This window comes from Perognathus longimembris, chromosome 22 (genome assembly GCF_023159225.1).
Source record: "Perognathus longimembris pacificus isolate PPM17 chromosome 22, ASM2315922v1, whole genome shotgun sequence".
NCBI lineage: Eukaryota > Metazoa > Chordata > Mammalia > Rodentia > Heteromyidae > Perognathus > Perognathus longimembris.
Window position 1 is genome coordinate 10,684,968 of NC_063182.1, and position 25,796 is coordinate 10,710,763.

Genomic DNA, 25,796 nt, shown 5'->3' on the forward strand with positions numbered 1-25,796 from the left:
AAAAAGCTCAGGGACAGTGCCCACTCTCAAGACCAGCACAAAAAATTAAAATTAAAATTTTTTTCTCTACTTTCTGCTTTTCAAACCTCAAGTCTCCTGGAGAGATAAATGACTAGTGAATGTAAGCAAGCATACAATATTCTTACTCTTCAGAGAAACAATGCTAACAAAATCCTATGAAGGAAGTTAGTAACCAAAGTACATGTCCTGGCTGAGAGAGTACTTTCCACAATGGAACATAAATAGCAGATGACCAGGTCAATGTTTTATTTTAGCTTGTGTCTGAACTCCAATTAGTCACTAAAAAAGTGATCATAACAAAAGGTTAACAGGCTCAAAAAACACTAGAAAGTAAAAGGAAATCACATTTATATCTACCCCCTACTCGACCAACACATTTCCCATCAATAGCCTGACTCCATGCCAGACTGCCCCTTTGGTGGGAAGGGCCCTGGAGCCTGAAAGATCAAGTAACAGGCAGGGAAGCCCCAGAGGAAAGTCTGTGAAAATACAATTAAGTGGAACAATTCCTACCATTTGGTGTGGTGATGAAAGGAGAAATTAGGTGTCAAGGAAGATGACAAATACCTGGACCTCTGGCTTCTCTGTGAGGGTAAAGTAACAGAATAAACATTGGATTTGCCTTGAGATTTACCCAGCTGAGAGGATTCCACCACCATCACAAAGCCACAGTTAGGGACATAGGTCCCAGGAGAGATAGCACCTAAAGTCATGGATTGTTCACAAAATCCCTGCCCAGGGCAAGGCCTTACTAACAATGTGAATTAGACTCAGGTTTGTATAGAATTCATACTGAAAGTGAAGGGCTCCTGTGAGTTGGATAGACTCCCTTAAAAAGAAGACCCGCATTATCCCAGAATAAACTAATTAGGACTTATACTCATAAGAATATCAACCATGCCTAAGCAGCAAACTTCAACCTCCAAGGAACTACATAGCATAGAAGGGGAAAAGACTTGCCACTTCCTCATAAGTACTCCTTATGGCTGGGCCGTACACAGAGTCCCTATGTCAGCTGATAATCACCAGGCCATTTGCTGAGGAGAAACCAGAGGACTTGGGGAGACACTTGCTCCAGCCTTTCAGCTTTCTCATGGGAAAGTCATTGCTCTTCGGAACATACAACCCCAAGAAGGGATCCCAATAGGAGGAAAAGCAATTGGTTTATAGATGTTTGCAGCATTATTTATGCCAGCCTTAAGCTGGAAGGAGTTCAGATGCCCTAATATGGGGTTAGTTTAGCACACTGTGGCCCATACAATGACGAAATACTACATGAGGTATTCAAAATAGGCAGAATGTGGTTAAGCAGGGATGTGGAATATAAATTACAATGGTTCTGAATATCTCGGATGCAGTGGCATGTACCCACCATTTAAAACCCAGAGATACAGAATCCAAAGAGTAAGAGAAACAGAAGTGAGAACTCAGTCTCTGCTACAGTCCATAAGTTTGTTGTAGTTGTTAATCTCCTGGAGAAACACTACCTGTATAAAAAAAAAATCAAGAGACCAGTAATAGAGTCCCTTGTGATCAAAGAAATGTATACTCAGGATAACATCACCTGCATACCCTCAAGATTGAAATTAGCTTCTCAATTTCTGCCAGCAAGATGTCTCTTAACTTCATGAAGGCTGGCCTTAAAATAAAATCACCTGTATTCCCAGGAGGAGAAACAAGGCACAAAGGTGTATATCAGTGTGGCTTCGGATACATTCCTTTAATTCTTTTCGTTTATTCTATTCCCCACATTTATGGACTCTAAATCCATTCTATTTAAACCATAGCACTAAGCCACTAGGATTAAGCATGTGGTATGGTGAATTTTCTAACAGAATGTACTTATTAACTTTATATCTAAGCAATGTGTTTTTATCTTGCAATTTGGTAATTTGCTGAAGTAACCTGTATGAAACAATATGACTGAAAATATATCTTTTTGTTTTACCAGAATATATAAGATGAGGTTTCCATTAGTTTTAATCACTAAAGGCTGTCCAGCTCCAATGCAGACTGAGGGAATAGGGAAGAGGTTGGGCTTCTAAAAGCTGTTTGCAGAACCCCTGATTTAGGATGTAAATTATACTTCTAATATTATTAATATGAGAAGTTTAAAGAAACAATGTTACAATTAATTGCTATACTCTCTCTGAGTGACTGAAAGCAAACATTCCCTAGGACCTCCAGGCATTTAAAGCAACTTCAAAAGCTGGTAGGCATTAAGATCTCAAGCCTGGGAGCTGGTTGATAGATGTTGGAAAGAGAGTCAGGGTAAAAGGGCAGCAGTCACCCTTGGGGTCTGTCACAGGCTGTCAGCTATTCCTTTCTCGATCCTTCCACATATTCAGGTCATCATTATCCCATGACCATGTGCCACTTTAACTGGGTGGAATGCTGGCATATTACTTATAACATACCTGGTCTCTAAAATCATAAATAACACAGAAAATTCAGTGCCTTTATATTGCTGCTTTAATGTATCTATTTTAGAATTAAATCGTTCTCCCTGACTCACTTTTCTCTTTGATCTGTCATAAAATTTACTCAGGAATGAAGACCCAACAACTTGCAGGTTAAATCTTTGGGTTAATCATCTCTGTGTCTCAAAACTCCTCAAAATTTAATAGAATCCCCAAATAAGTCATCTCTCCATGAGATTTTCAACAGATAAAATTGATCACCATATACTTACAATCTAGTCTATGGATCTTCCAAAACTTTTTTTTTTTGGTGGGGAGGCAGTCCTGGGGTTTGAACTCAGGGCCTGGGCACTAACCCTGAGCTTCTTTTGCTCAAAGCTAGTAGCACTCTACCACTCGAGTCACAGTACCACTTCTGACCTTTTCTGTTTATGTGATACTAAGGAATCAAACCCAAGACTTCATGCATGCAAGGCAAGCACTCTATCACTAGGCCAGATTCCTAGCCCCCAAAGCTTTTTTATGCTACTTAGCCCTTGCCATCCCATATAAAGTGAAATTTCTTCAATCAGACATATTCTGTAACACATTTTACAAAACCAACATCTCCAGTATAAAGTCTGATGAAATAATAAACAGATAAAGGAAATTATTTGCTTAATAATTTTAACTACTTAAGTGAAATTAAACAGATGTCATCAGCAAAAATTCTGACGTGAAATACACAACTCCAGTCAATTGAACTGATACTCACCAAGTGCCCACCACGTCCCAGGCAAAGAATCCACTCTTAAGTCTGGTTTCTTGAGGAAAACCAAAACTTGACAAGAATCCCAAAAGTTCATAACCCCAAGTCTGTCTGTCCCTAAACATTTGTTAACTGATCCATAACATAAAAATGTCTGAAGCCCCTACACTGAATATTGCCTTTACTTTCTCTCTCGGTAAGTGACTGTCCAATTCCACAGGAACATCTCTAGAAGCAGCACTAACTTATTTATGCCACTGGGGGACTCAGCAGTGAATTATTGCTCAGGGGCCATTTCATGTACACGACCGAAATTTATTAAATGACAATGAACCAGTAATTACTAAGTGACTCCCCAGTGGCTCAAAAAGTCAGTAATTAAATACCACTTAACTGTACTAGGATTGTGAGCTATTAAACAGAACTAATGGAACAGCCCATTAAGTGGTAACTTAGTGTCCTGAAAGGGACATTTTCATACAACTCACAATGAGCAAACACAGATACTGTTCGCTGGGAAGTGAAGGTGGGATATGAATTATCACACCACAGACAACTCTAGCCAGTAACTCTGGCATTTGGCTGGACAGCTAAGCAAGCATTTTATTCAACACCCTCCCTTATAATTCCCAGTGTTCTGATTCCAAAGTAGTAGTACAGGGTGTAATAAGACAACAGTCCCATTGTAGGCCATCACCAAAGTTCTCCCATGGGTTTACATTTTGCAATTATGACACATGAAAATCTAAAATAAGTTGTAATCTAGTTACAAACAAAATCTGCTCTATTCATTCTGACAATCACACCCAAAATACCTTAGTTCCTCCCACTTAGTTGGTTCCCATCTTGCCCTCCCATTTCAGCCAACTGGCCTTTTCATTAGACAGTATCCCTTCCCTCCAATTAGTGACTCCAGTTTCGTCAACCACAGTGCAACAAGGAATTATCTCAGACTTTGCCAGTTGAGATAGGGCTTGAAAAGAAATTTAAAGTCATCTTTAAAAATTCTAAATAGTTTTCAGTGAAAACTAAATTGGTGTTAAGCTTTTCCCTCCCTGAGCTACCAGTGCCTACATCCTCTTTGTTACTATAGTAGTCTTAACAGGAAAACTCTGTGATCAATCTGTGAAAAGTCCAGACAAAGGCAAACACATAATGAATGTAAATATGAAATTACTGGGAGCAGTAAAAATATACACACTAAAAAAGCTTTTAAAGGAGATACATGATACTCTTATCATTGGATGAACTCAAGAAAGTGTGAAAGATAAGCAATGAACCAATGAACAGATGAAAAATGTCAGGTGACACCAGGGGTGAACAAATTAGATCAAGGAGATAAAGTTCAAAGAGGTGGGACAACAGATCATTAATCATACAGAACTGGGCAGACTCACAGATCAAAACACCGAAGAAAGGATTCTAGAAGAAACCACAGATGGTAATGAAGGCAGCACTTTACAAAATTCATATAATTTCAAATAAGAACACATTTTTTTTAATCCCTGTCAAATTACAAAAGGGTATTTGCAACTTTTACTCCCCAAAGCTCTTGATAGCCAACAACATGAGAATATGGAACACAAGGTTGGGAATATGGCCTAGTGGCAAAAGTGCTTGCCTCGTATACATGAAGCCTGGGTTCAATTGCCCAGCACCACATATATAGAAAATGGCCAGAAGTGGCGCTGTGGCTCAAGTGGCAGAGTGCTAGCCTTGAGCAAAAAGAAGCCAAGGACAGTGCTCAGGCCCTGAGTCCAAGGCCCAGGACTGGCAACAAACAAACGAACAAACAAGAATATGGAACATAATACATTGTTCAAGAGAAACTAATAAAAACCAATTAATAAACTTCTCCCTACTACATAAACTCTATTTGAGAAAAAAAGTAGTATCTGGATAGTTTGGGTTTGCCATTTAGAATGCATTAGGAAACAGCACCATTGGTTGCTGGTGACTCATGCCTGTAATCCTAGTTTCTCAGGAGGCTGAAATCTGAGAATCCTGGTTAGAAGCCAGCCCAGTCAGGAAAGTCCATGAGACTCTTATCTCCTGTAAATCACCAAAAATCCCTAAGTGGAACTGTGGCTCAAATGGTAGAGAACTATCCTTGAAGAAAAAAAGCTCAGAGACAGCACCCTGACTTCAAGCCCCAGTACCTACTCCACACACACAGATCAAGAACGAAAGAGATGGGAAGGGAGAGAGGAAGGGAACAGAAAGAAAGGCAGCAAACCAGGCATGGTAATGGTGGTGCAAACCTGTAATCCCAATGCACAGAAGGCTGTCAAGAGGATTGTAAATTCAAAGCCAGATGGACTACATAATGAAACTGTCTCAAAAATTAAAAATAAACGTAAAAATAATTTTCAACATAAAAAAATGAAAGCCAGTAAAAAGCTTTACTTCATTGTAGATTTTTTTTTTTTTTTTGCCAGTCCTGGGCCTTGGACTCAGGGCCTGAGCACTGTCCCTGGCTTCTTCCCGCTCAAGGCTAGCACTCCGTCACTTGAGCCACAGCGCCGCTTCTGGCCGTTTTCTGTATATGTGGTGCTGGGGAATCGAACCTAGGGCCTCGTGTATCCGAGGCAGGCACTCTTGCCACTAGGCTATATCCCCAGCCCTCATTGTAGATTTTTAACAGCATGATTTTTCTGCAAGTTGTGTATCGGCCTAAATGAATGTCCAAATGGTCACACTCAACTCAGCACTGTTAATCCACTTGCTCTATGGGATAACTGGATATTTATACAATAACTGTGAAGAAAACACAACTTTATCTCACATCTAAGTTCTATGAGGATGTACATGTCCATAAAGATTATCAAAATACAATACGTGCAACAATTATCTCTAGAAAGTAAAATGATCTCTACAGGGGTATGGCTTGCATTTACTTGTACGTTTATGAATTGTTTTAACTTTCTATAAGAAGTACATTATAAAAAGATAACAGAAAATAAACCAGAAAATTAAGCTTCCTTCATTTTGAAGAAAAACATCATCAATGTACTTTTTTAAAAGTTTTTTTAAAAAGCCAATATTTTCATTGTAAAGGCGATGTACAGAGGGGTTATGGTTACATAAGGTAGTGAGTACATTTCTTTTCAAACAGTGTTACTCCCTCCCTCATTTTCTCCTGCTTTCCCTCTCCCCCCGCCCCACCGTTTCCCTTCTCCAAGTTGTAAAGTTCATTTCCAACATAGTGTCTAGGGGGTATCGCAGTGGCATTGGTTCCCCTGGGAAAATAACAGCCATCCTTTATTTAGAAGCAGAAGCAGAAGCAACCTGATCCTTTAAGCTGGGGTGGGGGGGGGGCGCTAAGGGGAGAACACCTCTGACCTGGAAAGCAGCGTGCCTGGAGACACAACTCCTCAGGCCAGACCCCACCGGAGCCCACTGGACCACTGTCAGCTTTCGGAAACAAAACAATTTTTTTTAAATCATTTAATGCTTTTTTTTCCCTCCAAAAGTCAAATCAAGAAAGGACAGAAAAAATATTTTGTAATAAAGGAGTATGATATTTCATTACTATTTAATGCTGCTCATTGACAATGAAGAAAAATACTGTGAAAAATCTTTGTTTGTAGATTGAGATGTCTTTGAACTGAATAATTGTTTTTGGAAGCAACAAAAAAAGCACCCAGCTAGGCACCAGTGGCTCACACCTGTAAATCCTGGCTACTCAGGAGGCAGTGATGCTCATACCGATTCAAAGCCAATCCAGGCAGGAAAGTCCATGAGACTCTTATCTCCAATTGGCAACCAGAAAACCAGAAGTGGAGCGGTGGCTCAAAGCTGTAGAATACTACCCTTGAGTGAAAAGCTCAGGGACAACACCCAGGTCCTCAGTTCAAGACTACCACCACCACCACCAACAACCAAGATTTTTTTTTAAGTCACAAGGGGGTGCTAGTGGCTCACATCTATAATCCTAGCTACTTAGGAAGCTGAGATCTGAGGATCTGGGTTCAAAGCAAGCCCTGACAGGAAAGTGGGTGTGACTCTTATCTCCAGTTAACCACTAGAAAACCAGAAGTGAAACTGTGACTCAAAATGGTAGAGCGTCAGCCTTGAACAAAGGAGCTCAGGGACAACACCCAGATCCTAAATTCAAGCCCCACAGCCAACAATAAATAAATACAATTTAAAAATCCTCCAAACCCTGAAAGTATGGCTGCTATTTATCCAGTGCCTTCCTCTAAGCAGCTGAGTGCTTTACAAGTATCATCCTAATAACAACCCCATAAAGAGAGGAGACTTCTGTAAAAGCTCATTGAGCATGAAAACCTGGCCTCATTCCTCAAAAGCTTGATCCAAAAGCAATTATTAAAATTATTTTTTAACAGCAACAAAAATAATTTGTCTGAAAAACTAAACTAATAAGCAGTCAAATACATACTTGTGGCAACTTTTTCTCTACACAAAGGCTGCCTCTCCTTGCCCCAATATCCACAGTTACTCCTGAGAAGCTGGCTCCTAAAGACAGTGATGACTCAAAGAGCCTCGTGCCAGCTGCTGTCTTGAAGTCTCCAGGACTTCACTTTATAGGCTGAGGGGATGATGATCTCTTAATGATACAAAGCTGAGCCAGGCCCATCACTCATAAGGTGCAGGGATGGTTCACTGCTGGACTGGGGATGGGGAGACTCACCGGGCTCGATCTGCAGCAAGCTCCATCATGTGCACACCCGACAGGCAAAATGTAAAAGGATAGATGGCTCCTTGGATAAACACATGTGCATACTGTGTAAGATTATGCATTTGCTGGTGCAGAGAATGCCAATTCCTACCTAATAAACTCTTTCCATGGTACCTCCAGGGGCAGATCATGCTTCCCTTACCAGCTTTCTGTGGTGGTCTTACTTCTCTCAAGCCACAGATAATTTTTACTGGATGAGAAATTAGTGTAACTGATTCCATATAGTCATAGAGCACATACTCATTTTTCCTGATTCCTAAATCTAGGATTATTCCCGCGAACCCTAGAAATAACTGAAAGAAACAAAAACCTTCCCACCTTTTTCAGAGCATGGCATGGTGAGACATGAAGAGAAGGAAGAAAAGTTGTTGTTAATCAGATAGAAGTGGTGGCTCAAATCTGTATTCCTAGCTATTAGGGAGGCAAAAATCAAAGGATCCCTGCTTGAGGCCAGCCTAGACAAAAAGAAATTCATGAGACTCTGTCCAAACTAGCGGCTGGCTACAGTGGTATATGCTTGTTATTCCAGCGATCAGGGACGTGCATTGGCTGGGTACAGTGGCAGGGGTACATTATCCCCAATAAAATGGGAAAACACAGGAGAAAGATCACATCATCCTAGGGCAGTCCAGGCATGACATGAGATTCTACCATGAATATAACCAATGAAAAAGGAGGCTGGAAGAATAGCTCAAGTGGTAGAGCCTTGCAAGTTTGAGGCCCTGAATTCAATCTCCAGTGTAAGAAGTAGCATCAGTGGCTCATCCCTGTAATCTAGTCTACTCAGGAGACTGAGATCTGGGGATTGCAATTCAAAGCCAGCCAGAGCAGAAAAGTCCCCATGAGACTTCTTTTTCCCCCCCATGAGACTTATCTGCAATTACTGCTCAAAAAACAGAAGTGGCACTATGGATCAAAGTGGTAGAGCACTAGCCTTGAGCAAAAGAGCTCAAGCACCCAGGTCCTGAGTTCAAGCCCCACACCTGACAAAACAAAACAAAAAATGTAAAACATGCCAGCTTCATTTCTAACTGTTTTGACTGTCATAAAAACTTATAAGGTACGATTAGTCCCAATTTACAGAGGAAGGGACTGAAGCAAAGACCTTTAAATAACTTCCCAACGATGAAACCACTAGGAAAGGGTAGAGCTGGGTTCAAACTGGTAGTCTGGCAACAATTCTGGGCTTTTAACCATTTGGCTCTACTGGCTAGCTTATTTTGGCTCATCTAGTCACAGTTTACAAATAGAACTCAAGACTTCCTCCACCACAGATTGGCCAAGAGCCTTCCCTCTGGCACAGAGGCAGTATTAACATTTCAGGAGTGTGCAGTGTTTAGGATCCTGGTCCCTTTCTCTAAAGGCCTCTGGGAAGACCATTCCTCTCTCCATATCCCAAGGCCTTTGGGATATGGGGTCTGGAGTAAGATGAGGATGAGAAAGAAGAGGGGGAGGGAGCCCTGCCCTCAATTACAGCACATGAAAAAAGGAAAGATGAAGAAATTTTGAACAAGAAACACCTGAATGTACACAAAGAAAGATGAAGAGAAGGTAAAGGCAAAGGGAAGGCTTACAACACACTTGTTTCCTTTTCATCTGTCAAATGTTGCATTGTTAAGCTGATAACTGGATTAACACAATTCAGTGTTCCGAAAAGTCATCAGGGCTTACCAACTAACAGAAAACTATTTTCTAAAAACAAATCCATATATGGTAGGAATTCTCTTATCTGTTCTTTCATAAATTCTAAGCCCCAGATTTCAAATTAACTTATAACCTGCTAGACAATCTACTATTTACAAAACCCATTTCTTCATGATGAGTGCTGGCATCAATGTCTGTTTGGCCTAATTGAAAAGAACCCAGATTTCTCCTACACACGAGATGGCTTTTTGCAAACTTGGGGGATAGCTGGTAGACAAGTTTTAACTGTGGCTATGCCATGGAGCATCTACACATGGCCTCTCCAGCCACAGGTAATAAGACTTCTCAAATCAAAGGTCCCAGCCTCAAGAATCATCACTGTTCCAAGGTGCAAAGCAGAAACTGCCTGGCCTCTAGGACCCAGTCTCAACGTCACATGGTGCATTCCCACTATATATTCAATGTGCTATAAAACAGGGAACTTTGACTTTGCTAGGTGCCCTCTGGATATTTAGAACATTAGTACAGGATATACAAAATTATCAATATAGACAGATGGCCCACAGGCCACAGGCCAGAAGTTCCCTACCCCTGTAAGCACTGACTGACAAGCCTACCCAGATTCACAGAGCACAGAGTTTTTGTTTCAAAATCCAGAACCTCTTCAGTTATACCATAAGAGATAATTCAAACATTCTGATTAAGATAATTGGCTTAGTGTTATCATTGTCACCCTAGAGATGCTATTCCTTTCCTTATAAACTTTCTAATCACCTTGAGAAAGGCTGCCTACTCTGTGTGCTTGTCAGATTTCGGGCACACTCCTTTGCAGAAGTAAATTTTGCCTTGCTGAGACAAAACCAAAAAAAGGTATTTTTTTTTGTGAGTCTTCCACTAAATATATATGTTCAGAATGGCCCCTAAATTTCCAGAGCAATCAGAATGGCTATTTTGTTTGCTTGGGTTTTTTTGTTTTTGTTTTCAGAAAATTGGTGAAAACAGCAGGGATGATGGTAGTAAAACAGATCTGGGGTTTAGTAAGTAGCCACACACATCACACCATATCCAAGAAATTCTGAAATGATAAAGCTAAGATTTATATCAATAGACAGATAAAGTCTCTTTGTCTGGCTCTAGCCTTTAGACATTTCTAGGAGAGATCCCATGGAGACTGTTTTCCTTGAGGATAAATCTCTAACACTTTAAGCCAATTGGCTTGGAGCTATCCTTTATAGTCTACAATGAGATTATCAAATGGAGATCTACAATTAAAGGGAGTAAGAGACTGAGAACTCGCTCAAACCATTTCATGCCAGGACAATGGGTTGTATACCTGGACAGCTGTGCCCTTTTCTCATATACTGGGCAATGTCTGCAATTCTCATTGTCCTGACTGAGGGAACAAGGTTCTACTGGCTTCTAGTTAGTGGAGGCCAGGGATGTTGCTAAACATTCTATAATGCACAGGACAGCACCCACAACAAAGAATTATCCACTGCAAAATGTCAATAGGGCAAGGTTGAGAAATCCTACTCTAAGGCACACACTGTAATTGAGCAGACTGAAAATCATTCCACTTTCTTTTCATTGTCTGCCTCTAGCTTTGAACCATGCAAAGTCTAATTTTTATGGGTGAAACATAGGTATGTTGTAACTCCACGGATAGGTCTCATTTTCAAGAGTTCTACTCAAGGGCTGAAAAACATAATTTTCATCATGTAACTATTCTTTCACATACAATCATTAAAAGTCTCTTTTAATTTAGGTGCCAATCTCATCAGTAATACTGAAAACAAACACATGAGCAAAAGCTAACTTTAAAGGATTCCATACTGAGTGGTTCCCATATGCTGTGGTCTTTCCTTTCTTAAAATAATGATCTGAAATGTTTATGCATGGGTGCAAGCAAACCAAGAGTTACAGATCAACAGCGGCTCTCTCAGGGTAGGCTCTTCCATCTGTCATCTCCCAGCAGGGGAACAATAGCAGCAATGACACATACATGGCCTCATCTGGCCAAACACACCCCCAACCTCTGCCATCTGTCCCTAAGAAGAGCCAGATGCCAGCTGGGTACCGGCACAGTTACTTTTTGCCTTGCAGAAAGACTCTCCCACCTCCTCCTGTTTGTGGTAGTCTTTCTTTGGTTAATACTTACAAATCAAAAGCTGTCAAGCCACCAGACAGAAAACGCCATTTATAAACTCTTACATTCACCTTCAGGGAACTCCTGATAGTCATTTTTATTGGGTCTCTTCCACCACAAATTTGTAAAACTATTTCCTATTTCCAAACATTAATTGCTATTTTCCTCTCAAAACAAGGTTTCAATGACACCGATACACAGCATATAAAACCGCATTTCCCTAAGGGAAATAAATTATATTTGCTAGGTTAGTGCACACTACAACACAGGACTGTGAGCAGGCCAAGCCCATTAACAGTGTGTGGTTATGTTGCTGTTCTTTCAGGACAAACATAAACACTTCTCACACAGTTTGGGGGCTTCGCGTCACCCTTTCCAACTATGAGTTAGCCCTGGAAGTACACTCCAAGTAGTCCCACAAAGTAGATCCAAGGATGGCCCACAAGCAGACGGTGCTCCTCCCGAGAAACATGTGCTCTAACAAACCCAACCGCAGGGCTCATTTGTTAAATGACCATTAATTTTAACTTACAACAAGGTACACACTCTAGAAGTCCTTGAATCCCAAAAGCAAAGGAAGCCCCAGTAAGTGCAGGCTTCCATAACCTGTTTGCTCACTTAGGAACATGAATAAACACAAGGCGCAAGGAGAGCCAGGAGACTCACAGCGGTAAGCCCTGATATGGACAGAGAGGCACTGAACTTAAACCCACTGAGACATGACTGAAAACAGTACCAGCTATCAAAATGCTCTGAGCACCTTAGACAGCCAAGTGGACAACTAGGGAGAAACTTTCAGGCGGTACTGGACTACTCAAGGCAGGCTTTCCTACGATTCTTTTATATTCCACCTATGCCTCATACATGAGATAACACGTGGGTTATTTCATCATCCCCATAGTAATTTGACAAGTAGGCTTGATTATCCCTATGTGACAGATGAAGACACTAAGCCCTGTTATTTGAGCTCACAGAGTCTGGGAGTAGGGACCAGACCTCAGGACTACCTGATGCCCAAGGTCTCCTACTACACAACACATACAGAATTCAGTCCACCCTCACTGTGGCAATATGGAACAGGAAAGGGCTGTCTCCCAAGCATTCTTTTTCTCCCAAGAGCCTGACACCAGTTTTCCATGTTTTTCAATGGGCAAAATGTTTAAAGAGTATGCCCGATCATCACACAAAATCTAATCCTGTGTCAGTAATTATTAACATTAACAGAAAGTGCATGCTTCCTAGATTTAGAATGAGCTGAGCAGTTTGTGGACTACAGCTGGACTCCAGAAAAAGACCAGCGAATATGGACTGAGATACGCTGGGGGCCTTACGTGGCTAGAGGAAAAATTTGATCCTGTCATGAAGACAAGAGTCCCAATCTTACAAAGAAGGGAGGTGAAACTGGGGTGACTTCCGGGCATTTTGTGTTGGTTGTGTTGCGGGAAAAGATCTCATATAATAAGAGAGGAAATCATCTACAGAAATGGTACAAAGAAAGTTGGGACATATGAAAGACTTCTCTGATTAATGCTATAAAAACATTAACAAGTACTTGCAAAATAGCCACAAAATTTTATTCTTCACTCCTACTCTGTAGAAAACCATACTTAAGTGATTTATACTTTACTTGGGAGACTTATTAGTAAATGTATGCATGCCACTTTGCTTTGCAATAAGAAAACCATGACTATAAACTAATTTTCTAGCAACATTAATTTTCATAGTTAGTTAGGATCCAATGAATACAGAATTTCATCACACTTCAGCAATTAATTCTGTAAATATAAACAGTATTACATAAATTTCCATTAACTTTTTTTGTCACTGTGATTACAGAACACCCCCCACCAAAGAATACTGAAGACAACTGCTATGTTGAATCAACATCCACATGCAGTAAAAATATCCAACTAAATATACAAGAAGATATGCCTCAACTATTGTTAATGACAAAACACTTTTTCGATGACTGATATGCTTTCTAAAATACCCTCCATAAATGTTCACATTTAAGAAAATTTGGTACTCCAACCTCATTTCTATTTGTACTTTTAAGAATCCTGAAGAAGGGGCTGGGAATATGGCCTACTGGCAAGAGTGCTTGCCTCCTACACATGAAGCTCTTGGTTCGATTCCCCAGCACCACATATATGGAAAACGGCCAGAAGGGGCGCTGTGGCTCAAGTGGCAGAGTGCTAGCCTTGAGCGGGAAGAAGCCAGGGACAGTGCTCAGGCCCTGAGTTCAAGGCCCAGGACTGGCCAAAAAAAAAAAAAAGAATCCTGAAGATGAATTAAGGAAACTAGGTTTTTCAAGTGAACTAGTTTTTATCAATATGTAGGTACTCTTAATTGCTTTCTTCTTAGCATAGGTTTGCAGACAGAATATTTTGAGGTCAAATAAATATTTCCTTTTTTCCCCAAAGCATTATGCTAGCACTGCATAAGACCAGTTCATATATAACTTCACTTCAGTAGTAATTTCCCTTCTGAGGTGTTCAAACTCCAGACACAAAAACACTACCATACACCAAGGCGTAATTTTTTTTTTTGCCATTGAACAAGTTTAAGTTTGCTATTTTTGTTCAGGTGCTAGTAACTCTTCTCAAAGCTATGGAGACCTGCTCAAATCCACCTCTTCCCTGCAGCAATCCTGTCAGCTCCACACCAATAAACACTATGATTGTGTGTGTGTGTGTGTGTGTGTGTGTGTGTGTGTGTGTGTACACACACACGGGTACACTCGGGGAGGGCTTGGGCTCTGGCCCTGAGCTTCTTTTGCTCATGGGTAGTGAGTGTTTCTACCACTTGAGCCATAGCTCCTCTTCCAACTTTTATTTAAAATAGTTTATTAGAGATAACAATAGAGATAAAATAGTTTATTAGAGTCTGGGAGGGCTTCAAACCACAATCCTCTCAGATGTCAGCCTCCCGAGTAGCTAGGATTACAGGTGTGAGCCACTGGCACTCAGTTCACTGTAATTTTTTAATACAGAGTAGAAGTCAGAACCCAACTCTTTCAGTTTTCCTCATTCAAGGTCTACAACAGCTGGTCCTCTGACCCACCAAGGAGATGCATAGTCTGCTACACATTTTCTGGAGAGAAGGAAGAAAAGGTCATACAAAGTCAGTATCACAGAAGTAAGGGATCTGGAGGGAGCTGGGCAAGTACTCCCCCTACAAGTAACAGATAAATTCCAAATGAAAACGGCCGGCTGTGTTAGTCAGTTTTCTGTAACTGTAACAAATGCCTAAAATCAAGGACTTAAAAGGAAGAAAGGTTCATCTTGGCAAGGTTCAGTACATGGCAGAACAAGTTGTTCACCTCATGGCCGGAATAAAGCAAAGAAAAAGGAGCTGGATTCCCACTATCCCCCTCCTGATGGCCCAATCTCCCACCGAGCCCCACCTCTTAAAGGTTTTATCACCTCCTGATAATGTTATCAGCTGGGGACCAAGTAAACACATTAGCCCCTGGAGAACATTCCAGATCCAACTACAGCAGTTGCCAGGAAGGAAACCACTTCTAACACCTCATGACCAAGTGGTGAAACCTAAAAGTCAACATAAAGACACATATCATTAGTCAGGATGGGAGGATGAAACCTGCCCATGGTAAATAGTTTTGTTTTGTCAGGCTAGTGTTTGTGAAAGAAAATTTCTTGACTTTAACAATTCTCTTTAGCTACCTTGGATTCATCTCTTATAATTACTCTAAATCTCCCCCTTGACTGTCACTGTAAATCTCATTTATTTTTGAATTATCCAACATGTTAAAAATAGGATATGAACAAACAGCGAGGTTTTGAATGACCAGGCCCAAAGCAGCAGTGTGGCTTCCCACCACCCAGACTTGACCACTGTGGGTTTCTAAGCATCGCCACTGCAAGACTGACCTGGTTTCCTTGGTTGCAGCCCACAACAGCTAAGCTACAATGTTCACAATGGGCTTGGGCAGGGGTAGACTCTGAGCAGGGAATACATGGCTAAGCCCATCATAGCAGCCACATTTCATGCACAAGCATCTAGAACGAGTGTACCTCTCTGCGAAGGAGCTGGCTGCGACCCAAAGCTTGAGGAGAGAGGTAACTTCAAGTCTGCATGTTCATCATCCCGATTCCTCCCGGGGGGGGGGGGGGCAGGGCCAAGGGCTAATGGCCCCCGGCACAGGAAATCCAGAGTGAAAAGGCCCAGATACAGGGCAATGTGGCACAGGAAATCCAGAGTGAAAAGGCCCAGATACAGGGCAATGTGGCAGTCAGTCTGGCCTCCTAACTCAAGGGTAAGCAAGACCTCTTCCCCTTGACCTCACCCCAGCTTGAAGTAAACAGTTTGATATTATGTCTCCATTTTCTAATGCTTAAGTCTTCACTATCTTTTACAAACTCCAAGGCGCCATCTCTTACAGACTCCACAGTCTCTGAGCACTGGACTGGAAGTCAAAAGTCAGATCTTTATTTGTAGCACTTGTTTCCCCTGACAGATGTGTATAAAGCACCTAAGTCATACTAGGGACCAGAGGTACAAAAGGGCACAAACAAGACAGATAGGATCCTGCCCTCAGGAGCTTCAGCCAAGTCACTCAATATCTCCGACTGAATTTAGGGGCTTGGACAAGAAGCTGCACCAAGATCCTCCCAGTCCTTCCTATTCTCCACTCTGCCCTGGTGCTAAAGGAAGACCATAGCCCTCTGGAATGTTCCACTTCCCTGAACAGATGTTATTTTAACTCCAGAGTCATATAGCTCAGACTGAAGCCATGTGACTTATCTCCATTCTGCCAAGGCTAAGCTACATGTTTCCACCCGAGTTGATTAGGCTAAGCAGTGCCCTGCTGCGGAAGGCCCACTGGCACGCACATCTCAGCCCTCCTTGTGCTGGATCCCTTCCACACAGAGGAAATCTGGTTCCTTCAGATCAGAACGACAGAAAAACAGGAGCAGGGCTGCCAGACCCTTCTCACATTGTTGCCTGGGTTTGTTTATTTCTTTTTCATCAACTCACATCATTTCTGACACTACACTTAACTTCTTGAACACAACCAGGGAGCAAAGCTTGAGGAGGCACTGAAGTGCAGCCAACTCCTGATGAGCCAGTCATGAGAGAGGAAGCAGCAGATGACCTCGGCAAGAAGTCTGCCTCTGAGGATCGCAGGGCGAAGACTCCTGTCCAGAATGTGACGACACAGTCACGAAACAGGGGAAGAGCTTCGCTCCCCCAACCCTTATCCTAGCAACTGCCCTCAAACAATGTTTCAGGAAAAAAATCTGGCCAGGGCCTCACCTCCTTGGAGTCCCCAAAGCACCATGTCCCCTGGCAAGGTGGTACCTTCCACTACCAACTTGGAAATAGCTCCTTAACCAGCTGATTTGCTATGATTAAGCACACTTAACACCGAATACAGTTCTAATTAATATATCTCAAGAGAAGTTCTCATTTTTCAGAACTAAGTCCACAAATATTCAGCAGAAATATATATATATATAATTGAGGAGGAAGCCTACATACCACCAAAATAATAACAACAACAATACTAGTGCAATACTACTGAGGGAGACAAGAAAACACATTTTTTTCTTTTCTTCTTTCCTTTTTTCTTTGGAGAATTCCTTTCCATCATTGCTTTTGATTTCTGTCCCCTTTTTCTTATATATAAGTTTACCTGATTTGGGGAGGGGAAGGGGAAGCACAGAAACAGTGGGACAGAGCCAATTCATCAATGAAACCCACTAGACACTGTGTTGGAAATGAACTATACAACTCTGGGGGAGGAATGTTGGGGGAGGAACTGGGAGAATGAGGGAGGAGGTGACACTGTTCAAAAGGAAATGTACTCATTATCTGACATATAACTGTAACCCCCCATATATCACCTTTACGATAATTTTTTTTTAAAGAAAACAAACACAAGACAGTGAGAGTGTGGCTGAAGTACGGTGGGCAGAGGCTGTCAGTGCCCTTCCTATCACAGGCACTCGGGAAGTGACTGTCACTCTGTGTGTCAGACATAAAGTTAAAGTCTGACAGCCACCTCCCCCCACCCATCTCCTCTCTCTCTCCCTCTGCCTGGTCACTCTGCCCCTCTCCACAAAGAAACCAAGCTGCCTTGGGGAATGGTGCCAGCTGGTGGCTGGTACAGAGAACTGTCTGCTCACCATCACTCCCCTTCCTTTTTCCTGGAAGAATTTGCACTTATTTCCTCCTCCTCTTCTTCCTCCTCCTCCACTTCCTCCTCCTCTCAACTTCTTCTAATGATGACACAGAAGGCTCAATTTGAAAAGTCACAAGTCCAGAAATGTAACTGAGATGCCTCCACTTCCCTACTGGGAGACCTTAAAACAAACGACACAATCTCTCTGCTTCACCTTCTCTGCATACCTGGGCTAGGAATACCTGCCTACCTAGCAGCTTTGTGAGAGCAGCAGGTGTGAACACACTATGAACAGAACAGCACTCAAAAAGAAGGCACTGCTCAACCAGTTCTCCGCCACGTGGTAGGAGGTGTCCAGCAGCACTAGCTCAAAGGAATGCGAGGCTCAGAATAAATCAAGTGAGCAACAGATGACTGGCAAGCCTCCTCAGAGGTAAACGACATCCCGATTCTACTCGAGTTGACTTGGCCAATTGGTTTCTTTATTTTCAGCTTGAGAGCGAGCAGCTTCTGAGGAACTGACAATCACTCTTCAGGGCTTCTAGCCACCAGCTTCTCACTTTTGACAGGAGCAACTGTGGTTCCTGACCATAAGACCCAGCAGGGTCCTGTGGCTTCAGAGCCAGCCCCAGCTCTATGGGGACCTAGCTGTAGGCTTACCACAAAGGAAATGAACAGTCCTGTGAGGCTCTGCTGCCTCCCAAGATGCCATCTCCCTATGATAAAGATCTCACCGGGGCTAATGAAATTATCTCCTCTGCCTTTTATTCCTCAGTAACAACCACAAAATTAGATGAAATGACCCCCTGCTCCTCTCATTTAAGGCCTTCTTTATTGCCTTCAACCCCAATTCTCTCTACTTCAGATGGATATGAGACCCTGAAGACCCACAGGCCAATGGGATTAGTAACTGCTAGCTTGTCCTCCTGACTCTCTGGAGCTTCTCCATCCCCCAGGGTGGGGTCACAATCAGTTCAATCTTCATGCTTCAGAGACAGCCCCTTTGAACAAGATCAAATGTTTCCCAACTCCAGGCCTGGTGCTCTGCTCAAAGGAGCAGCAGCCCCTTCTCACTCAGAATATTAGTGTCAACTCAGGCAGAAAGGCCCAGGCAAAAGGAGGCAGTCAGCATGGTTAATTGTCCACCAAGCTACAACACAGGCCCACTCAAGCCAGCACCTTGGGAGAGCTGATCACCCCCATAAACTGTGAAGTGCACTTTGAATTCAGGAACAAAGTGAATAAGAACTATTTTTTTTCCAGCCTGCTGGGCAGCAGTGGGAGACTCGGCTGTTGGTTTTCTTTCTCAAATTGTAGCCACAAAAGACAAGGGGCTTCTAGGTAGATGCAGAGGAGACGTAGGAGGTGGGCACCAGAGCATCCCATCAGGAAATCAAGTGGAGGAAAGACAAGCTGAGCAACCACAGCTTCTCTAATCTAAACAAAGAACCAGAGAGACCACCAGGCCCTAAGAAATCACTCAATAGAAGAATATCCTACAGGGAAAAGGAGCCACCTAAAATTTATCCTTCAATAAGATGAAAGACAACATTTTCACTGTGTTTTGCCTAGTATGAAAAGTTGTTCTAGTCTTGCTTTGTTAAGACAGGATGGTCATGTAGCCAAGATTGGCCGTCCACTCCAGATCCTCTTATATCAGTTTCCCAAGAAATGTTACTTTGGCTAACTACTTAGCTTCCAATGCAGTTCTATAATCCTAGAGACTCAGGAACAGGAAAAAGTCATTTCTTAACTGGAAGAGGCCATGTCTGAAGAGTGATTAAAACAGTATCTTTTTTTAAAGCAAAAATTCTAAGACATTACACTGAAAATCAACTTTTCCTGGAAGCATGGATCTGTAAGTCTTTCAACTCAAGAACAAAATCCCTACCATGGATAAGATAAACTAGCCAACAAATTACATCTGACAAGCTACCTGATCCAAGTAAAAAGTGGTTTCTAAATTATGCATTGATGGTTGTGATCTAGAAATAGAGTAGAGCAAACCCTTCCCAGAGATGTCCATCAGTGAGCCAGTTCTGCACTGAAACTTAAAAGGCTATTTGGGAGATGTTGCTTCCTTATTAAGAAACTATAACTGAATAGTAAGGCTTCATCTGAAGACACACACACACACACACACACACACACACACACACACACACACAGCCTGGTTGGGGGAAGGGATGCTGTTTGTTCCTCCATTCATTGGTACCTACTCCCAGGCATTTTGGCAATAAATGGCATTGTTAACCAGAGACTAGCATGTTAACACTGGCGGTCCAAGACCAGTAGACTAGCTGTCTTGCCTTCGCTGATTGCTTCAAAATGCCAACCTTGCACACAAGTGGCCCAAACTGAACAAATACCTTTGAATCCTAGCACACCAATAGTCATATATAAACAACCCCTGATCTATAAAATCAATTGATGAAACAGTTGCATCTTTAGAAATTATAAATATTTCACTGAATGAAATAACACCATATTACATACTACAAGTTCAGAAGCTCTAAGGAAATTCAGGAGCTGTACTAATCCTCTGACTTTGTAATCAGGAAGATGTGGGGTGGTCAAGATACAACTACAGAGCTCTATGAAGTGTGCCTCCGTATACACCTGTGTGAGCCCTGCGGGAAGAGGGCTGAGTTACTTGAGATCCTCACCTACCTTGTTATTTCTATATTGTACAACACTAGGCAGATCTCCTTGCAGCTCATTATTCATTCTGAATTGGTAAGCACTCCCTATGAGCCAGGCAGGGAGGAAGCCAGACACCACAAATACACTCCAGGGATGGTGTGGAACAAATATTCAATGATATCTCAAATTCCAAAGATGGCTAAAGCCTACTCATATTTTAACATCTGGGACCTTTTCAATTCAATTTATATTCAGGGTTTATTTTTCAAATATGGCAGCCAACCTGATTCCATGAGACTGGAAATCCTTGGGCTGAGCTATACTGTACTCTTCCCAAGACCATGAAGAGGGTCAACTGGAAGTCAAATTTCTGTTCCAGCCTTGTTCTTTTTACTGCATTCTTTCAGGCAGCTAGCTATGTAGCAGGGGACTTCAGAGGAAGATACTAAGTACATGACTACTCTGGCAAGCAGGGCTGGACACCACAGGTTATGGAGAACACATACAGAAATGAGAAGACAACTCATTTCTCTTAGGCACAGCACACAGCCAGCCAAGCAACTGGAAATACTTGATAATGAGTCATACTATTGCCGCTGTGCTAGAGAAAATCAGGCAGTGGATGCAAAACCTCAAGGACACATTTTCCTACATAAAAATAGTCTTTGGTTAGAGTTAAGCATCACCTAAGTTTTAGTGAATTCAACTACCCACCAGCTCCTAAAAGGACCCTGGTCCCATTCTAACTATATATTCTAACCACTCATACCGCCCTGCCTGGGAGGTACTACTCCCAGCCCACGAGATGAAGCAGAAACTCCTCAAGCCAACACTCTCAGAAGTATGGGCAAACTAATGCACAGATATAGAGCTCTTTACTACAATTCTTTAAATTTAAGCTGATTTTTGAAACAAATGTTCAAGACACTGAGAAACAAGTTTACTTTGTGTAGGTTGCCAATTAGGAAATTTATTGTTTGCTCCCTTACTGCCTGTATATTTAAGTACACATTCAATCTTGCAGTGGTCTGCATAGCAATGGCAGTGACTGGAGCTTCCAAGTTTGGGTTGACATTGTCTCTCCAAGAGCAGCCAAAAGGGCTGGCTGTTTATGGCAACACAATTGCCATTAGTTATATCACTGCTCAGTGACACTATTGAAGAAGTACACAATGAAACAAACTCTTAAGGGCATTATGGTAAGTTTTCAACTATGTGAAGTAATATGAACAAAGAGCCAAGTCATCTATAAGGCACTAGATAAACTATTTAGTTGGTTTAGAAATATATTATGAGGGGCTGGGGATATGGCCCAGTGGCAAGAGTGCTTATCTCGTATACATGAGGCCCTGGGTTCAATTCCCCAGCACCACATATGCAGAAAATGGCCAGAAGTTGCGCTGTGGCTCAAGTGGCAGAGTGCTAGCCTTAAGCAAAAAGAAGCCAGGGACAGTGCTCAGGCCCTGAGTATAAGCCCCAGGACTGGCCAAAAAAAAAAAAAAAAGAAATATATTATGATGTGTGTGTGTGCGTGTGCGCACACACATGCACACTATGTGTTTAGTTTTAGTGGGCCATTTTTTCTCCTCAAACTAACATTCACTCATGTATTGAAAACCGGCTCCATGCCAGAAACCATATTAGGTATGATAGCAAGAGCAAATCCGTAGACCTGAGGGAAAAGATGGGCACACACAAGGAAATTAAGCTTACTATGACAAGGATATTGTGTCATGTGGGCATAGAAAGACGAGTTTATTCTGCTCAACGGCTGGAGAAAGGCTACAGTCTAAAGAGCCTCTCATTTAGATATTTCATAACTAAAAGGTGAAATGTTGGCTGGGTCTTAAATGAGGAAAAGGAATTCTAGAGCATGAGCCTCCAAAGAGGAAAGCATCTGGGTGACGAGATCGGCAATGCCCAGGAGAACACCAGTATGACTAATGTCATACTTTTTCCTCGCCATGATAAAATACATGACAGAAACAACTTGAGGAAAACTTCATTTTGATCCATAATTTTAGAGATTTCAATCTACACAGTCCTTGACATCATGGCAGTGGGAGCACAGAGATAGGGATGTTTACACCATGCCAAGACAAAGGATACAGGAAGGGGCCAGGGCAACATTTAACCCTCAAGGACATGACCCCAGTGACCTACTTCCTCCAGCTAGGTCCTACCTCCTACAGTTTCCAGAACCTCCCCAAAAAGCTAGAGAGCTGGGCACCAAATGTTTAATATCTGGGGCTGTGTTGGCCATTACATATGCAAACTATAACAGCTAGTCAGGCAAACACCTTCACCAGGTAACTCACAGGGGCAGGAAACCATTTTTCAGTTTCTTAGAGAAAATGTTACCCTATATTTATTTAAGTGTTTTCTTTCCAATGAATAAGAACTTCAAGTGGTACAGGGCATACTACCAGCATTCTGGTATAATCTACGTAGGCATCACTGGTGCAATCTACAACCACTTACCTGTATGAAGTATCTCTTCATGAACTACAGAAACTACAGGCCAGCTGCAAACTCAAGAGTCTGCTTCGCAGTTTACCTGAAAAACAGTAAGAAAAGGCCATGTCCATTAACAAGGAGTAGGAGTAGCCCATCTTCACGGTCCCAGTATGAACCTATAGTCCATGGCCAGGGCTCCTTGGTTTCTGAGCAGAAAAAATGGCCAGCATTGTCTGGTCAAGGGCTTGAATCAAAGTGACCAAGGTAAGAGTGCTGGTTTTAGCTCAATGGCAGGATAACTTAAGTCAGGTATTCATCCCACCAATGCCTGGGTTTCCTCCTCTCACTACCCACGTCATATATCCTCTATGCTAGGTACTTTCAGTATGCCTGGAGACACATGAAGAAGCACATGTTGGGTTTCCTGTCCTCAAGGAGCTTACAGCCAACAAGGACAGAGAACTGAACAGGTAACAATCATGACTTTGATGCAGCTTATAAGTGCCTGAGAGAGAACACAAGGTGACCAGAGATGAGGTAACCAGGAAACAGAGGCACCAGCTTATTCCAGAGAAGTCAAAGGAAACTCTCTAGAGCAAGTGAAAGCTAAGCTAAAGACATAAAGTCTACAAGAGTAGGGGATAAGCAAAGAGCATGCCAGTATTAAGAACAGCGAAATGGGATGTCCTGATATCAACTACATAGTGAGTCCCAAATAAAAGTATTGGTGGCCCCTGGAGCATTTCAGATGACAAAGGGCCTTGCAACTATTTTAGGAAAGGTTGAGACACTATGTTAAGGCCAACACAGGCTATAGAGGTGGCCTAGACCAATAACCAACACAGACCTTGTGCTCAGGACTTTAACAGGGCCTTTGAAGTTCATTCCTGACTAAAACAAAACATACCAAGCTAATTTTGTGGAGGCTTAGAACAATTTCTAGCCCTGAAGGCCAATGGACCAGAAAGGGTCACTCCATCCTCAAGCAATGTGGACACTGCTTCTCTTCCCAGATGTTTTTCTCCCCACCTAGATATACAATCTGACTACTTAGGGAATGAAACAGTGACGCTATCCTGGAAGGCTCTACCTGGTTTTATCAGAGGGTCAAATTTTTCTTCCTGAGGTGTGGAACAAATCCTGTGATTACAAAGACAATGAGGCTGAAGCCAAAATTCAGAGACAAGTCCAGTACATCCACCTGCTTTTGCTCTTTGCATTTCTATCACTTTCCTCCTAGAAAAAGCATCCTTCTGGGAAAGCAAATTCTCATATTCTTGTTTATGTTTCTAAGACCTTTGCTTTCCTTTACAAAAGATAAGGAATGGAGTCCAGAGCATAAAAACAGCATGCAGGATCAACAGTGAGCACGAGTAGATTCACCCACAGGACTTCCAGGGTCTGCCCTTCATCTTTTTCTTTTTCAGTTTTTTTTTTTTAGAGCAGATTTTGTTCTACTACTAAATCCAGTAGAAAGCATATAGAGCTCCCACACATTCTCTTTTTGCTTAAGGCTAGCTCTCTACCACTTGAGCCACAGCGCCACTTCCGCCTTTTACGTGGTGCTGAGGAATGGAACCCAGGGCTTCATGTATATGAGGCGAGCGCTCTACCCCTAGGCCACATTCCCACCCCTCAGGGTCTTCCCTTCATCCCAAGGCCACACAGGCAGCTGAAATGCAGGCCTGCACAACAGGCCATGGAACCCCTGGTAGCACTATGGCAGTGAAGACACCCAGAGCACATTATGTGCTGAAACCGTAGTGGCTTCCCCGTAGATGGCAGGCACCCTGTGTTTGCACTAGGCAGCTCTCAGGCCTACCCACCCTGCCCATGTGCCTGTGGTACCCACACCATTTTGTAAGCTGTTTTAGCCCGTAGAGCGAGGCTGAGGTCGATCTTGCATCTGTATGACTAGAAGTTAGTGCGGATACAATGATGGGCAAATCTGCAGCCTTTATCACCCAAGTCACTTAGATAGAACCAAGCTGGTCCAGAGAGGATTGGGGGCCTTTCCACATCCATTTCTGGTCATGAATTATGTAACATATTCATAATCTCCAGGGTCTGAACCAAAACAGGGAAATGGGAGGAGACAGTATTGAGTCATTCTTAAAGACTTCTCCACAGAGGCCCAAAGCTTACACTCCAGTAACTCCAAGACTGTCCTGAAGCACTTAGTAATCAGTGTCTGCAAAACTTTCCTAAAAATAAAGGCCTCACGAACTGACTTCTACTCTGCTGACACAGGACTCTCTTCTGTGGTTCCATGCAAGATTAGAGCCTTTTACGAGAACAAAAGCATGTCAAGATAAAAATGGAATTAGATTCACAGGTATAGAGCTATTCCATCACAACCAACTACCCAAGAGGTGAACAGGCGAAGGTAGTCCCCAGCCTTGCTGATATTAGTATCAGACTGACTCCATGTTGTCTTTTTTCTAAACTGGTATTTCTAGAACCTGCCTGACCATAAGAATCATCTACAAGTTTTTTTTTAAAATATGGATTCTTATGTCAGAGCCTCATGAGAGCACTTGGAAATGCAAATATGTAGCTAACACCTAGCAGTGTTAAGCAAGTTTCAGAATAATGCTTCAAATGAACAGACTCTGTGGGATGCTGTGCTTAAACATTCCAGTTTAAGAACCCTGCCTGCAGTCTGGGGAGTACCAGTGTGAGACTACCTCCTCACACTCTCAGAGGCCTGCCTGACACTCTTTGCTCAATCAACCTTGTCAGTTCTGGTTTGTTTTGAGCCAAACCACCATTGGCAGGACCCAATGATTAGCTGACAATACAAAGCCCAACTGTCAGAGCTAAAAGGAGGCAGGAAGTACCAATTGCCTTTCCCATTTTCATCTGGC

At 42.4% G+C, this 25,796-nt stretch overlaps 1 protein-coding gene across 2 annotated transcripts in view; it reads right to left on the minus strand.

Annotated features, from left to right (window-relative positions):
- The window catches only part of Lhfpl2 (LHFPL tetraspan subfamily member 2), a 137,674-nt gene that overhangs the window by 104,785 nt on the left and 7,093 nt on the right, over nucleotides 1–25,796 (minus strand). The window contains exon 2 of one of the 2 annotated variants that reach the window (XM_048331577.1): nucleotides 22,954–23,029. The exons of the other annotated variant lie outside the window; for it this stretch is intronic. The gene's annotated coding sequence lies outside the window, so the exon portion shown is untranslated. The remainder of the gene's footprint in view (nucleotides 1–22,953; nucleotides 23,030–25,796) is intronic. 2 annotated transcript variants of the gene reach the window in all.